Source organism: Aulostomus chinensis, chromosome 8 (assembly GCF_037954235.1).
Source record: "Aulostomus chinensis isolate RoL2024-O1b breed Wild chromosome 8, RoL_Achi_v1.0, whole genome shotgun sequence".
NCBI classification, from domain to species: Eukaryota; Metazoa; Chordata; class Actinopteri; order Syngnathiformes; family Aulostomidae; genus Aulostomus; species Aulostomus chinensis.
The window spans coordinates 26,305,967-26,321,432 of NC_141327.1; the positions used below are offsets into that span (position 1 = coordinate 26,305,967).

General features: G+C 44.5%; 1 long non-coding RNA gene across 1 annotated transcript; it reads right to left on the reverse strand.

The window, feature by feature from the left end:
• Positions 1–10,163: 10,163 nt before the first annotated feature.
• LOC147257821 (uncharacterized) lies at positions 10,164–12,474 on the reverse strand. The gene is made up of 3 exons (XR_015117638.1): positions 12,266–12,474; positions 12,069–12,162; positions 10,164–10,210 (listed from the first exon to the last, which is right to left on the reverse strand). It is a non-coding gene; the product is annotated as an uncharacterized LOC147257821 (long non-coding RNA).
• Positions 12,475–15,466: the final 2,992 nt, after the last annotated feature.

The following is a 15,466-nucleotide window of genomic DNA, read 5'->3' on the forward strand; positions in this document are numbered from 1 at the left end:
TAGCCACGCCTACGGTCAATTTAGAATATCTGATTAACCCCGTCCCCTCTTGGACCTGCCCTGGATGGATCAGATTTCCCTGAAGTCTTTTCATTCCCCTATGTAGTAATCAGAGATCTACTGATTCAATCCCCAGCCCCTTTACAGATTCAAATAGATATATTTTGCAATTTAATGCGTAGTTTTTTTTTTTTTTAAACTTTCAGCTTAATCTCCCAAATATTTCAGGTTTTCCTGGCAGCTAAATGTCTGCCTGAAGCTTGTTTTTTCACACCAACACATCTGACTCCAGAATGTCCCAGATATGTCAGACTAGGTAGTGATCAGTCGGTTTTTACGTTGCCACACTAAATGAAAGCAAAGATTTTGGTACTTTGAGTACATTTGTTTGTGTAATCGTGCTCATCCAGTGAATGCAGTATGACACCTGACATGGCACCAGTATGAAACACAGGCACACACACACACCGAAGCACTGACAACCACCCGCTTGAACACACACATTCACACACTAACAAAAAACAAGTCAAGCAACAATGACATTGTGAGAATTAGTTGAAAATTTCCCTGCTGTGCAGGTTCTGACTGACACTCGTTGCATGACCAAAGCTATTTTACATGTTTGGATTTTCCCTGCAACAACAGAAGCTGTCAATATTCCTCTGTATGCGTTGGAAGCGTAACTGTGGAGCAACGAAGCGCTCTTGATGTATTTTTGCATTTATCAACTGAGAGGCCAAAAATTATTTTGATATCCACCTGGCTTTTCGACAACATAACATGAGGGTTGTAATTACTTTTTTCAAGCAGGCTTTAAGAGTTTTTCAGTGTTCATGTTACCTGATATTTCAACCTGAGTTAATAAACCTGCATTGCTTAATAAGAAATGATTGATGCCGACGTCTGAGTCTATCCTTTTTTTGTATCTCAACGTGTAAGTTCTCCACATATTATGTTTCTTCTATATTTTTAAATTTTCAGTCTGATATTCTGACAGTCTTGATATTTCTTTGCAGTAGGAATTACCTGCCATAGCAGGGGTGGTAACTTTCTAAAACGGGCATGTTGAATGTGTAAAGGAACAATTCCCTGATACATTCTGGTTAAATGTACACATAAACATGTTACTTGTAGGGGATAGGGTCTTACTGCTTGTGAAAACATAACCAAACTCAATTTCTTGAGTCTCCCAAGAAAACTGAATACTTCCTGCAACAGCTCGAATTGGTTGACAGTGCAGCGGTGTGCTGCCCCCAAATAAGGGCTTATTTCCAGTTATTGTGCGTTCTAAAGATGCTGATATTCCCATGTAAATAATTGACATCCTCGTCCCTTTCTTTCTTTATGAACCCAATAGACAACACAGCTTGACGGTGCTGGACACCACACTGACTCATGAAAGGAAATGCAGCTCCAAACTGGTACCTGGGTGTTGTCTGTGTGGCCTTCATTGTCATCCACTTGCCATGACACCTTCAATACTTTATGTAACACACACTTGAACTGGATCCAAGAACAGCTAAGACTGCATGGGAAATGAGACACAATGATGCAGTTTACATAAGGAGACCTACTTTTGGTGACAATTTATCAGAACTTAATTGCAACACCACGATCAAACAATATTCTCAGTGCTACACATTGCAACAGCGTGCTGCTCGGGGAACCCGTAACCTTCTTGCTGTGAAGCAACAGTGCTGACCACTGCACCAGTGTACCGCACCTGGAAATGTAATGTATTTTTCAATTTTTTTCACGAATGAAAACATACACTAACTTCACGTGCTGAGGGTTGCACTCTGTAATTCATTTATAGCCTGATGTTAGCTTTGTACTTCTGCTGGTTGCTTTTACACTTAAGAAAACTTAAAGATGTTGTTCATGCAGGAAAATTAATTGCTGGTTTAAGCAGCAAGTTTCATAAATCTCTATTTGCCACAAGCCTGATTTTCTGCAGAGGATGAAGATCAATTGTAAAAATTAAATTTGCTTTGGTTCAAACAAGTGCTTGCAAAACATGGAGAGTGCACAAGTTGCTAAATGTGTAAACAAAAATAAGAATTTAAAAATGACCCCATGGCATTGGGAGCTGTGGATCGTGAGTTCATGAGATCAGTCCCCCATCAGAGTGCAACTCTTCACAACTGTTATGAATGTCTGATATCATCGTATGTCATGATACAAATAGGACAGCTGCTTACATAGAAAAAGGCAAGGCAAGGCAAGGCAATTTTATTTGTAGAGCCCGTTTTCACAAACAGTTTGTCTCAAAGGGCTTCACATGGCATCATAACAACATCCTCTGCCCTTAGACCCTCACATCGACTGAGGAAAAACTCCATTGAAAACCCTTTTAACAGGGAAAAATCTGAGAAACCTCAGGGTGAGCAACAGAGGAGGGATCCCTCACCCAGGACGGACAGACGTGCAGTAGATGTTGTTCCAGACAAGAAAACAGTTTACAACGCAGAATGTGAGAAACACGGAAATGTTAATAACAGCTGAAGAAGGAAGCTTCTGGTAGGGGAGGCAGGGAGAGCAAGCCAGCTTGATGGGGGACTGGATGGCAGACTGGTTCATGGAAGGGGAGCGCAGGCCGGTGTAACAGTCGGGAATAAGAGGGGGGGGGGGCGATGCAGGCGGCGGTTGGGGCTCTGGTGGATCTGTGGAAACACAGAGAGACTGCGAGACACCAAGGCCAAACTACAAAGTGCAACAAGTAGTGGTAGTGACAGTTCCAAAAATGTGCAGGGAGGAGAGGAGGAGAGAGGGGGAGAGGAGAGGAGAGGAGGGAAGGGCTCCATGTAACCTGATGTGTCCCCCAGCAGTCTAAGCCTGTAGCAGCATAGCTATCAATGGTTCAGAGCTACCTGAACCAGTCCTAACTGAAGGCTCTGTCATAGAGGAAGGTCTTAAGCCTGGACTTAAACGTAGTTAAAGTGTCTGCCTCTCTGACCCATGGAGAGAGCTGGTTCCACAGTAGAGGAGCCCGGTAACTAAAGGCTCTACCTCCCAGTCTGTTTTTATTGATACTGGGAATCACTAAAAGACCTGCATTCTGGGAGCGGAGTGCTTGGTCGGACAGCAGGGACTAATGAGCTCTTTCAAATAGGATGGAGCTTTATCATTGAGAGCCTTATAAGTCAGCAGAAGGACTTTGAAGTCGATTCTAGATCCTACAGGAAGCCAGTGGAGAGAAGCTAAAGTGGGAGAGATGTGTTCTCTCTTCTTAACTCCTGTCAAAACCCTCGCTGTGGCGTTCTGGACCAGCTGGAGACTCTTTAGGGAGTATTTAGGACATCCTGACAGGAGAGAGTTGCAGTAGTCCAGCCGAGAAGTGATAAATGCATGCACCAGTTTTTCAGCATCACTCTGGGAAAGGATATTCCTAATCTTAGCGATACTTCGCAGATGGAAGAAGGCAGTCCTAGTCACATGCTTTATGTGGGAGCTGAAGGAAAGGTCCTGGTCAAAAATGACCCCAAGGTTCCTTGCAGTTGTACTCGAAGTTAGGGTGATGCCATCTAGAGTAGAGATCCGATTCAAGAGTGTGTCCCTGTGGTGTTTAGGTCCAAACATGATTACCTCAGTTTTTGAATTGAGCATTAAGAAGTTAGAGGACATCCAGGATTTAATGTCTTTCAGGCAGTCTTGCAGATGAGTAAGCTGGCTTGTGTCGTCTGGCTCCATCGACAAGTAAAGTTGTGTGTCATCTGCATAACAGTGGAAGTTGATCGAGTGCTTCCGGATTATGTCACCTAATGGGAGCATGTGAAGAGTGAAGAGAATCGGTCCTAAAACTGAACCCTGTGGTCCACCATATGTAACTCTGCTATACTCAGAATGGTCATTATTAACATTAACAAACTGAAACCTGTCAGATAAGTAGGACTTAAACCATTTTAGGGCAGTTCCTTTAATCCCAATGTCATGGTCTAGTCTCTGTAGCAGGATGCTGTGGTCGATGGTGTCAAATGCAGCACTGAGGTCCAAAAGGACAGAGACAAGACCTCTGTCTGAAGCTATAAGAAGATCATTACAGACTCTGACCAGTGCTGTTTCAGTGCTATGGTGTTCCCTGAATCCAGACTGGAAGGCTTCAAAGAGCTCGTTGCTGTGCAGATGTTCATGTAGCTGCTCCAGGACAACCTTCTCAAGGATCTTGGAGATGTAGGGGAGGTTGGATATTGGCCTATAGTTGGCTAACACATCTGGGTCAAGAGAAGGTTTTTAAGTAAAGGGTTGATGACAGCCACCTTAAAGGCCTGTGGCACATAACCTGTGACTAAGGAAAGATTAATTTGATTTAATATAGAAGTGTTGACTAGAGGGAAGGCATCCTTAAGGAGGCTTGTTGGGATGGGATCCAGCAGACAAGTGGCTGACTTGGAGGAACCGACTGCAGAAGTTAAGTCTGACAGGTCGATGGGGAGAAGCTGTCCAAGTATGCACCAAGTCTGGGAGGTGCTTCTATGGGGACTGTAGTCTGTCCTCCATTACTGGCAATCTTCGTTCTAATATTCACAATCTTTTCAGTAAAGAAAGAAAGGAAGTCGTTACTGCTGAGAGTTGGGGGATGCATGGCTCAGCAGCACTATGGTTCTTGGTGAGCCTGCCCACGGTGCTGAAGAGGAACCTGGGGTCGTTCTTATTCTTTTCTATCAGGGACGAGTAGTAAGCGCTTCTGGCATTACGGAGTTCTTTTTTATATATTAATAAACTCTCCTTCCAGGCTTGGCGGACTTCCTCGTGCAGGCTGGAATGTGTCTTCCTTTCCAGTTGTCTGGTCTTCTGTTTTAAGGCACGCAGCTCTGGGCTGTACCAGGGAACTATTCTTTTCTGGTTGATAACCTTCTTCTTCAGGGGAGCTACGGCATCAAGTGTCCCAAGCAGTGCTGCTGCAGTGCTGTCCACAAGATAGTCTACCTGCGAGGGGGTGAAATCAGCATAACTGCCCATTATATCACTACAAGGTGTGGCAGCAAGCTCTGCTGGAATAAGCTCCTTAAATCTAGAAACAGCAGTGTCAGATAGACATCTACTGAAGCGGGACTTTTTCCCAGGTAGGACATAATTTGTTAAAGTAAATTCAAATGTAATTAAGGAGTGATCAGACAAGACGGGGTTCTGAGGAAGAACTATGATTCGGTCAGCTTCTATTCCATCAGTGAGTACCAAATCAAGGATGTGATTAAAAGTGTGAGTGGGTTTGTTTACCCTCTGACAGAAGCCAACAGAATCAAGAAGCGACTTAAACGCAGCGGCCAGAGAATCATCATTGACGTCCACATGGATGTTAAAGTCACCCACTAGAATGACTTTGTCTGAGTTCAATGCCAAGTTAGACAGAAAGTCAGGGAATTCTTCTAAGAACTCAGAATAAGGTGCAGGAGGACGGTACACCACAGCAAGTAAGAGTGGTTTCTCTGCTTTCCAGTCTGGGTGGGAAAAGCTGACAATAAAGCTCTCAAATGAGTTAATGAACTGTTAGGTCGAGGGTTAAGCACCAAATTTGACTGATAGATTGCAGCTACTCCTCCTCCTCTGCCAGTGGTGCGAGGTACATGGTAGTTAATGTAACCAGGAGGGGAAGATTCATTTAAACTAACATACTCATCTTGCTGCACCCAGGTTTCAGTGAGTGCTAATACACCAATCTGATAATTAGTAATTAAATCGTTCACTAGGAGAGACTTGGATGTGAGAGATCGAATATTAAGCAAACCACATTTAATTGTTGTATTGGGTTGATTTGCTGGAGCAGTGGTTTTAATTTGAACTAAGTTGCTATAAATTACTCCTCCAGGTTTGGGTGCAGGCTTATAAAGCCTCGGGGCAGACACAGTTTCTATAGGCTGGGTGGGTGACAACACGAAGGAACCAGCAGAGGGGCGAGTTAAACTGCAGCTCTGCCTGCTGGGCTGAACTCTGGTTGCTTGTCAGGGATTAGTATTGCTAATAAATTGGCCTATGTTCCTAGATAAGAGAGATGCACCATCCAAAGTAGGATGGACGCCATCTCTCCGAATCAGACCAGGCTTTCCCCAGAAGGAGCTCCAATTGTCTATGTAAGCCACGTTGTTATCTAAGCACCACCTGGACATCCAGCGATGGAATGACCGCATGCGACTAAACATGTCGTCACTCGCTAAATTGGGCAGCGGGCCAGAGAAAATTACGGAGTCCGACATTGTTTTTGCGTAGTTGCACACCGAAGCCATGTTAACTTTAGTTAATTCCGACTGGCGAGGCCGGGTGTCATTAGCGCCGACATGTATCACAATCTTACTGTATTTAACCTCACGTTTTGCCAGCAGCTTTAGATTTGCCTCAACGTCGCCCGCTCTGGCCCCTGGGATGCACTTTATGCTCGCTGGACTCTCCACCTTCACGTTGCGGAGAACAGAACTGCCAATGACTAATGTCGGCTTCACAGCGGGGCTGCGAGCAACAGAGCCGACATGTAGAGTTTCACTCTCAGCGGGTGTGTCGCTGAGTGGGGAAAAGCGGTTGGAAACATGAAGGGGTTGGTGGGCAAACACGGGCTTACTGCGTCTAGGTTTCCCTCGTGATGTCACCCAGCGGGACTGGCTAGTTCCCGGCTGCTCGGGAGCTGCTAGCGGTGGCTAGGCTAGGTGGCTCCGCACCCGCTAAGGTGGACTGAGAAGCTCCTGAAGGTAAAGGACTAGCGCTAGCTTCCATGGTGCGGAGCCGAGTCTCGAACTCACTAAGCCTCGCCTCCAGGACTACAAACAAACTACACTTTTTACACGTACCATTATCACTAAAGGAGGCAGAGGAGTAACTAAACATCTGGCACATGGAGCAGGAGAGGGAGGGAGAGGTGGGGGGAGAGGCGGAAAGAGAGAGAGCGGCCATAGCTAGTATGCTAAGGTGAGCTAGTGGACCTGTGGCAAATATAACAAATAGAACGAGGAATTTCAGAGCAAAGGCCTGCTAAAGACTTAAGTGACAGAAACCTATGTATTACACCAAAACGTCGTATACAGTGGTGCTTAAAGCGATTAAGTTAGCAGTGCACCTGAGGGAGGATTGAGAGAGTCGAACAACACAGCGACAGTATTACAGGCAGGAAATGACGTAACACGCTCACCGGTATCGGGACAGCAGGTCTAGCGGTTTGGCGCCAGAGCAGCCAGCAAGGACCACACGCTTGCTTGTTTGTCAGCTTTCTGTTCTGAATGCGTGTCAACCTGAGGTCAGCTCAAAAACCCCGTGCTGGAGCCGGGGCTCGAATCTGGAACCTTCTTGCTGTGAGGCGACGGTGCTAACCAGTGCACCACTGTACCAAAATCGTCTTCACTTCATCACCGTAATGCATATCAACCACAAATTGCTAACAGTTTGATTTGCTGTTGTTTTATTCACAGGTGCGAAATTCAGTGAATCACTTAAAATGAGATCAAAACTGAACAAAATGAGGATTTCTCATTTTCAAGGTAGAACTGTTAGGAAATCTCAAACAAGTAAAAGCCTCAGGTCTCCCAGCAAACCAGCATGCTACCAGGCAGTTGATGCTCCAGCACCTGCTTCTGCTGTCGCAAGCTGTGGAGACTTGACTAAAAGAAGGCGGATGCAGGTGCCAAGGTTTGAAGACAGGTTCCTCTGCAGAGTGTCTGACCCCAGCTGCTGCTGCCTGCTCCACAGCGACTCAGTCTGACCTCTTGAGGTACAAAGTGGCATTACAAGACAAGATGAAGCCCTGGCAGTGACTGTACAGCCATCCTTGTTAGGACAATACATTGGCACTGAGGACATTTTTTTGGAGTCCACCAGCAAGTTGACGTTGTCATAGGTTCCCTCGACCAACAACCAACTGGAGTCTCTCTCTGGGTGTTGGATTATTGCAGAAAATCAGGTGTTTCGCACCCAAGTTTATGAGACTTACACAATTTGTTCAGCAAGATAATATTCACAAACAAACACCACTGATATTGAATGCAATGCATGAAGGAAAAAGATTATATAGTACAAAGCAACTGAACTTCAGACAACCTTTGAATGTATGTCATATAATCATTACAAAAGAATAAGACAATTCTAACCATCCCAGCAGCCTTCAGGGCGAGAGACGGGGTTTCCCCTGGACAAGTCACCAGTCCATCGCAGGGCCAACACATAGAGACAGACAACCATTCACACTTGACTCACACAAGTCATTCAATGATGGGTGGTGATTGACAGATGGTTCACTTGCCAATTTTTGTTTTGATTCTGTCTGCCCTTTTCTGAACCATTTCCATGACATAAACAACAAACAGCTCTATTACACAAACCATGCCACACATCAGGTAAGTTAACATTCCCCATCAATGGTTATGACACATGATGACCTACCCATTACAGCGCCACTCCTATCTTTCAAACACAGTGCACCGATTGTACCTTTAAAGGTTCGCCCTAGGCATCAGTGCTTTTCGGCATGTTTCACAAAGTGTGCAGTTTATCTTGAGCACACAGGTGGTTTGTTTTTGCATCCTGAGTCATAGTCCCTGATTAACTTCATTCATTTCTGCCCACTCATTGTTTGGACATCGGGTCAATTATGTGGCATCTGTTACTGTATCTTATATTTCTGGAAAGCTTGTTCCTTTTGTTTTGCTCTCTGTGTTTTCCAAAAAAACTTGAAAAAAATGGCAGAGGCGATTATTTTAAGAAGGTGATGCCTATTGCCTATGTTTTCACAGTGTGTTGAGTTCTCAGAGCCAACGTGGGATTAACGTTGAATATTTGTGAAGCAATGATCTTCTGAGGGTGGCATGGGGTCTGTCTATGTGGAGTCCCCATGTTCTCCCTGTTCCTGTGTGGGTTCTCTCTGGTACTCCAGCTTCCTCCACAGTCCAAAGACATCAAGAGGGGACCAGGTTAATCCAGACTCTAAATTGACTGTAGGTGTGACTGTGAGTGTGAATGGTTGTCTGTCTCTATGTGTTGGCCCCACCATGGACTGGTGACCCGTCCAGGGTGAACCCCACCTCTCGCCTGAAGGCTGCAGGGATAGGCTCCACCCCCGTGACCCTTAACAGGATAGAAAAGGGATGGATGGCAATCATCTTCTGATCAGCTGCAGATGTGTTACATTCATTGCTAATTACTGAATGCTAACATGCTAAGATGCTGATGAAAGCATCCTCGTGGCTGACAGAGCCACTAATTTAGCTGGAGATTCTTGATAAGATGCAAATTTTCAGAGGCCTGAATTGCACAAAATGAATCAAATCTCCTAAATTGTATCTGAATACAAAAAAGTGAATATTTATGGAACAGACAATTAAAGAAATGCAATAATTATAACAAAGTCAAATATGGAGCAAAGGTCAGCTCAAGTTTCAACTGAAAAATGTTGCTCCAGGTGCAATACTGGGCTGTACTGCTCCAGTTGCACGTCTGACTTTTTTGTGGGGGGACTGAAGATTCTCTTTTTAGTTGTTGTTGTTGTTGTTTGTTTGTTTGTTTTTACACATTTCTGTGAGTTTTCTGTCTATATTTACATTAAAGGCCTACCTGGAGAACCAGCTCAGCTTGAGCTGCAGCATGTGCAGAGCAAACAGAGCCGGTTCCACGAGTAGAGAGCAGGTAACTCATGTCGTTACGCTCCACATACATTTTGTGTTGTGCAATTGAGTGAAGCAATACCAAACACAGATAAAAGGGTCTATTACTCAGCACATATTTGAGTCTGGCATAACAAAGCATTCCTGGTCTTGCATTGGTTCCCCCTCATTTTTAGGGCCTGAGCTTGAAGGTACGTCAGGTGAAGTAAACAATAGATTTCAAAGTCCTTAACAGAGCATTAAGTACTGACAGGTTAGAGCCTATAATTATAGTCCAAAAAGTGGAGTAGGAACTGAAAAATGTGAGAGACTGAATGACTCGTTGATTAATTACATTTTAGTAAAAACAATTCATAAATTGATCAGGACACTTGATTAAGCATATGCCAGCAGCCTTTGCAGAGACGGTGCCACCCAGAATGCATCTCTCAGTTTGGAGATGGTTGGTTCTGGTTACATTTGTCTCCGGTGAGGTGGGTGTCACATGTTAGAGTGTACCAGAGCTCCACATGACCATTTGAAGACGAGCAGGTGATTTTGTGCGTCCCCTGTCTCACCGTCTTCCAACATGAAATCAGATGCTGGTGCCACAGCCAGTCCTCATCCCAGACCTGCAGAGGATTATCAGTGTTCACCTGCAAAAAAAAAAAAAAGTTAAAAAAAATTACAAAATAAAAATGAAGATGACACAAATTAGAAATATCACATACCTCCAACTGTAAAATGGATAGCAAAGAGTATTTTTAAGATGTTACAAACGCCGCTGACTGACTGAGGGGCCAAGTTTAAGTTCACCTGCACTTTTCTGGCACTAAACAGGCAACAAAGTGTTGGTACTGATTCGCTTTTGCTCGTCCTGTCGGCTCCACCATCTGGGTGGCATTTCCCCACTCACACTCTTCTAATCACACTCACTTTATCCTGAGATTGTTTAACATTAAAAATGTAGTTTATTGAATAAAGATGAACTCATATTTTGGTACCAGCGGTGTGTTGGTGATCTTTCTGCCCACCAAAGTACTCGGGGTAAACAGTTTCATTTAAAGGCTCACTGTTCTCAGAGACACATTCACCCAACTTTAATACACACATCAGATATCTGAAAATACCAGTGACAAGTTTTGTTCTTATGACTGCATTTAAAACATCTGTAGCTGAACAATGTTGTGTGTTTAGCTGCTTCACTTCCCTTTAAAGACTGATTTTACTGAACCCCATCAGAAAACACACAAACAAACAAATAATATCCAGGAAAACACACTATGGACCCAACTATTTGTCCAGAATCTTGGCTCTCTGTTCAAGCATCACACCAGGTTTCACCTGCTGAAGTTTGACCTGGTATGCTCTTATTTAACCACAAGATGGCGCCTCAGTGGCTTAAACAAACACAGGCTTGTCATTCTACAGGGTGCCTTGCAATGTCCAAAAATATATACAGTAAATGCCAAGAGTATATCGCCGTTTGGCCCCTTAAAAAAGCTGTAAATTGAAATGTTGGTTTTGATTCAGCATAAACTCAGCAGAAGTTGATTAAATCAGCAAGTGCGTGTTCTGTTCTCCTCCTTAAATAGTTGACATTCACCATCCCATGTAATGCCACCAGGCCAAATGTTACTTAAGGGTTAAGGTGCCTCTCTTCTTCAGAAATGAAATTGTGGAAACTTAACAGTAATAACTGCAACATTGACGCAAAAAAAAACCCCCAACAACCTTAACCTCATTCTGTAAAATCATGTTAGTTTATCTTTTAAACTCATAAAAACGAGAGGGTGATAAAGTATATACTGTATCCTAATATTATGCCTCCAACTCAAATTAAATCTATTTGGGCGACAGTCGGTTTACTGTCATCATAAAGCAGCACTTCAGCAAACTTGGGATCATTTTATTACAATTAAATCACACCAAAATCCAATTTGGAAGCTGCCATCAATCAGATGCAGTCCTCGGAAAACCATGGAAGAATAATTATGGACTTTTGGACACTGAGTTGGTCTTTCCCTGAACTACAGTTTTAGATGTTTTCCTTAAGTTGCCATCCGAAGTAACGCAGCCTTGATGTTGGTTTGGTCTGAACCTGTTCTACGGTGGTCCCTGTTCTATTTCATATTCCCCTCCATCCTGTGTCTGGTTTGCTTTATACTTCCTATCTTTGTCAGTTTCCCGCCTTGTTTTACGTGACTCACCTGTGTCTCGTCAGTTAGTCAGCCCTCGCCGCTCACAGCCGCCCAATCAGCTCCCCAATCAGCTCCCCCCTGCCCTCGTCTGTTCCCACCGTTTCTTGTTGTATCACAAATTGAGTTTGTATATCAGTTTGTTTGATGCTCAGTAAATCTGTTCACCATTTTGGTATGAAAGCATAAATACACGTTTCCCTCCACTATTCCAGTTCAAATCCTTTGGGTCCTCAGCTGTGACTGATTAAAGTAATTTATTAGTCTTAACGTCCAGGCATTTATTTTTGGCTGATCTGGAAATGTTTGTACTGACCTTGCCCAGGTTGAACTGTTCGTACCAGACGGGATTGTTTGAATGGATCGTTCTGGTTGTCTTGGAGGTTGAGTCAGACTTCAACTTGACATATCTGTGATTTGGAACGACAGGAAAGGAAGGCAATTGTATCAGTGGATGTATTGGAAACATATTTATAGTCCCTTCCTTTTGAATCCTGATTTTTTTCTACATACGCGTCAGCTGTGCTCCACCAGTCTCCCTTCAGATTCTGGGCCTTGATGTAAGTCACCGTCAGAGTTCCCTTCCTGGCCTCTTTGGGACAGCAGTCCGTATTTATGTTGGGTTCATTGGTGCTGCAGACTGGTTGACTGGCAGAGTGACTGATGGGATTGGCTTTCAAGTCCTCCTCTGTGGCGGCTTTCAGCTCTGTCCTCTTTGTCTCATTCTGCACCAGATAATACAGCGGTTTTAGAGAATACTTAATGACATCAGGGTGGTCCTTGAGGGTTTTCAGCCACTTTTCATAGTCCTGGGAGTCAATGTGGCTGAGAGAGAACTCTCCTGCCCAATCGATACCCCCTACCACCTGTGTTAGCTCAAAGTGGAGTGTGTTTCATCCTGGTGGATATAACGTGTTCCGTAGATCTGAATGATGCGTTCGTACTGAGCTTTGGTTGAGTCAGTGTAGTCACGGGGGAGTGCGTCCAAATCCCTTTGGAACTCAGTGCTGAGCGGTGGAGCACTGGCCAGTCAGATCAGGTGTTCCGAAGGAATGAGAGCGCCTCCACAGCTCACCTGTGTAGCGTGAAAATGAGGCGTTGTAGATTCTTGATGTAGAATGATTGCATCCGTCTGTCAACAGTTAACTTCTGCAGCTTATTTCCTTGATGAGGACTGGAGCGGAGAGTGCAGTTGCCATCTGAGTTCAGGTAGGTCTTCATGTCAATGACATACGCTCCTTTTCGCCGTAGGGTGACCACGTCGTAGCCGTCCCCTGCTAGGTTGTGACCCAAACAAAAGAAGCGGCTTCGCATAGCCCTCTCTCGTCGCAGGAGAGAACCGGGGAGTGGTAGGAGAGAGAGAGACGAGGAGACTCAAGAAGAGACGGGTTGTGGATGAAAAGGTAATCATGGCGTGAGTCATAGAGATGCTGAAACATTTCAGAGAAACACAGAGACAGATGGAAGGAAATCAGTTTCATTTCAGATGCACTGTAATGATCAACATTGGTTGCTGGTTTCTGGTGATTAGTGTCATTCTCAAATCCCATCATCGGAACAATCACATCCAGGTTTGATGGCACTCCATTTGTCATGGATCTTGTCTGACATGGAGCTGGGATTTCACACACAAATTTGAGACTTGCCACTTACATGTAGCCTGGTAAACCAGGGCCATAATTCAGTGCCTGTATAAATTCACTTTGTCAGTGGAGTGCAGTTGTGCTGAAATGGAGATGGTTTGCAGAAACTGAATCCAAGTTAACGTAACAGGTGCTTTGACCTCTACGCCATCGACATCAACACCTCCAACGATGTAGAGTGGGTGAGGGAAGGATTACTTTCATGCTGACATTGGAACAAAAATACAATTCAAAAGTTCAAAGGTCCCTCCTGCATTGACAGAACGGAGCGGACTTGCCTTTTTTCCCTCACTGTGGCTCAGAATAAAGACCTGCACATCACAATCCATAAACCCTACAATTCTACAATTCTACAATTTCATTTAGCAGACGCTTTTGTCCAAAGCCTCCAGGTGTGTCTTTAAAACACTTCAGAGTCTGGATTAACCTGGTCCCCTCTTGATGTCTTTGGACTGTGGGAGGAAGCTGGAGTACCAGAGAGAACCCACACAGGAACAGGGAGAACATGCGGACTCACACAGAAAGATCTGAGCAGGGATTGAACCCGGAACCTTCTCGCTGTGAGGCGACTGTGCTCACCACTGCTCTACCTTGACGCCAGACTGCGTGTCCTGTTGATTGTAATGTTAAGTACAAATTTAAAGGGAGCTTTTAAAACTCATTCTTTTAACCTAATTTTTGCCATCTTAAATTCTGATATCACTCCATTCTGCAGTTGCCTTTTCTCACGGTATAAAAATCAAGGTGGTAGCAGTCGCATTGTTTGAGGCCGGAGCTCGAGAGGCGTCTCTCAGCTGAATCCTGGTCTCACTCTGTAGAAACTAGGAGTTACCAAAAGTGTGTGACAGCCACAGGTATTGATCATCAGTTTGGATGGGGGAAGAAAAAAAACCCAAACACGTTACCTGTACAGGCCTCAGCTGGGTTTCTCAAGTACTTCTCTGGTGTGAATCTTTCATGCCAGAGGAAGATGAGGAGGTTGTCTGCAGAGGACGTCGTGGCACTGTCACGTCTACAGGTAGGTCCCCTGATATACAACAGGTTACGTGAGCTTCGAACCAAAAGCTTTTTTGTACTAATTATACCATGAATACCATTACACAATGCTACTGTAAATGAAAGGGACACTAACAAATTATAGTCCAAGGTGACTGTCCTTCCTGGGAACCTTTGATTTCTGTGGACTCTGAAGCAGTCCAGTTTCAGGCACTGTACTGTTCTCTGCTCACAACTCTCCACTTTGGAACCTTTGGAACACTTTTTAGTGAAATGGAAAAGAAACAATTCTGTCATTGATGGTCATGATCGCAGCAAATGGGGAAAAAATAGCACATGGCAGCCGTAGCTCAGAGGCTGGAACATGAAAGACATCATTCCTGGTAGAAACTCAGCATTAACCGCAATTTTCCACAACACAAATACTTCATAGAAGACAGGCTCCCTTTGACAATCTATTTTAGCGCTGCAGTGTCCCAATGTCTTGCTGCTGGAGCTCAAATTTGGGGTTGTCTTCCATGCGGCTCAGTTTTTGTCTTTGGTCTGCAGCGTTTATCGCTGATCTGAGGAGGCGGGCAGGGAAACACATTGTTTTGCTACGTATAACTTGTAAGTAATGAGCTCCCTGCTGTAGGTGGACATTACTGTTGCTCTCGTTTATAAGGCACTCAAACATAAACGTGTCAAACAAGTGGTTCCATCCATCCATTTTCTACCTCTTATCCTGTTAAGGGCTCTGGGGGGCTGGAGCCTATCCCAGCAACCTTCAGGTGAGAGGTGGGGTTCACCCTGGACGGGTCACCAGTCCATCACAGGGCCAACACATAGAGACAGACAACCATTCACACTCACAGTCACACCTACGGTCAATTTAGAGTATCAATCAGCCTCGTCCCCTCTTGATGTCTTTGGACACATCTCTCTCTTTCTTTATGAACCCAATAGACAACACAGCTTGGCGGTGCTGGACACCACACTGACTCATGAAAGGAAATGCAGCTCCAAACTGGTACCTGGGTGTTGTCTGTGTGGCCTTCATTGTCATCCACTTGCCATGACACCTTCAATACTTTAT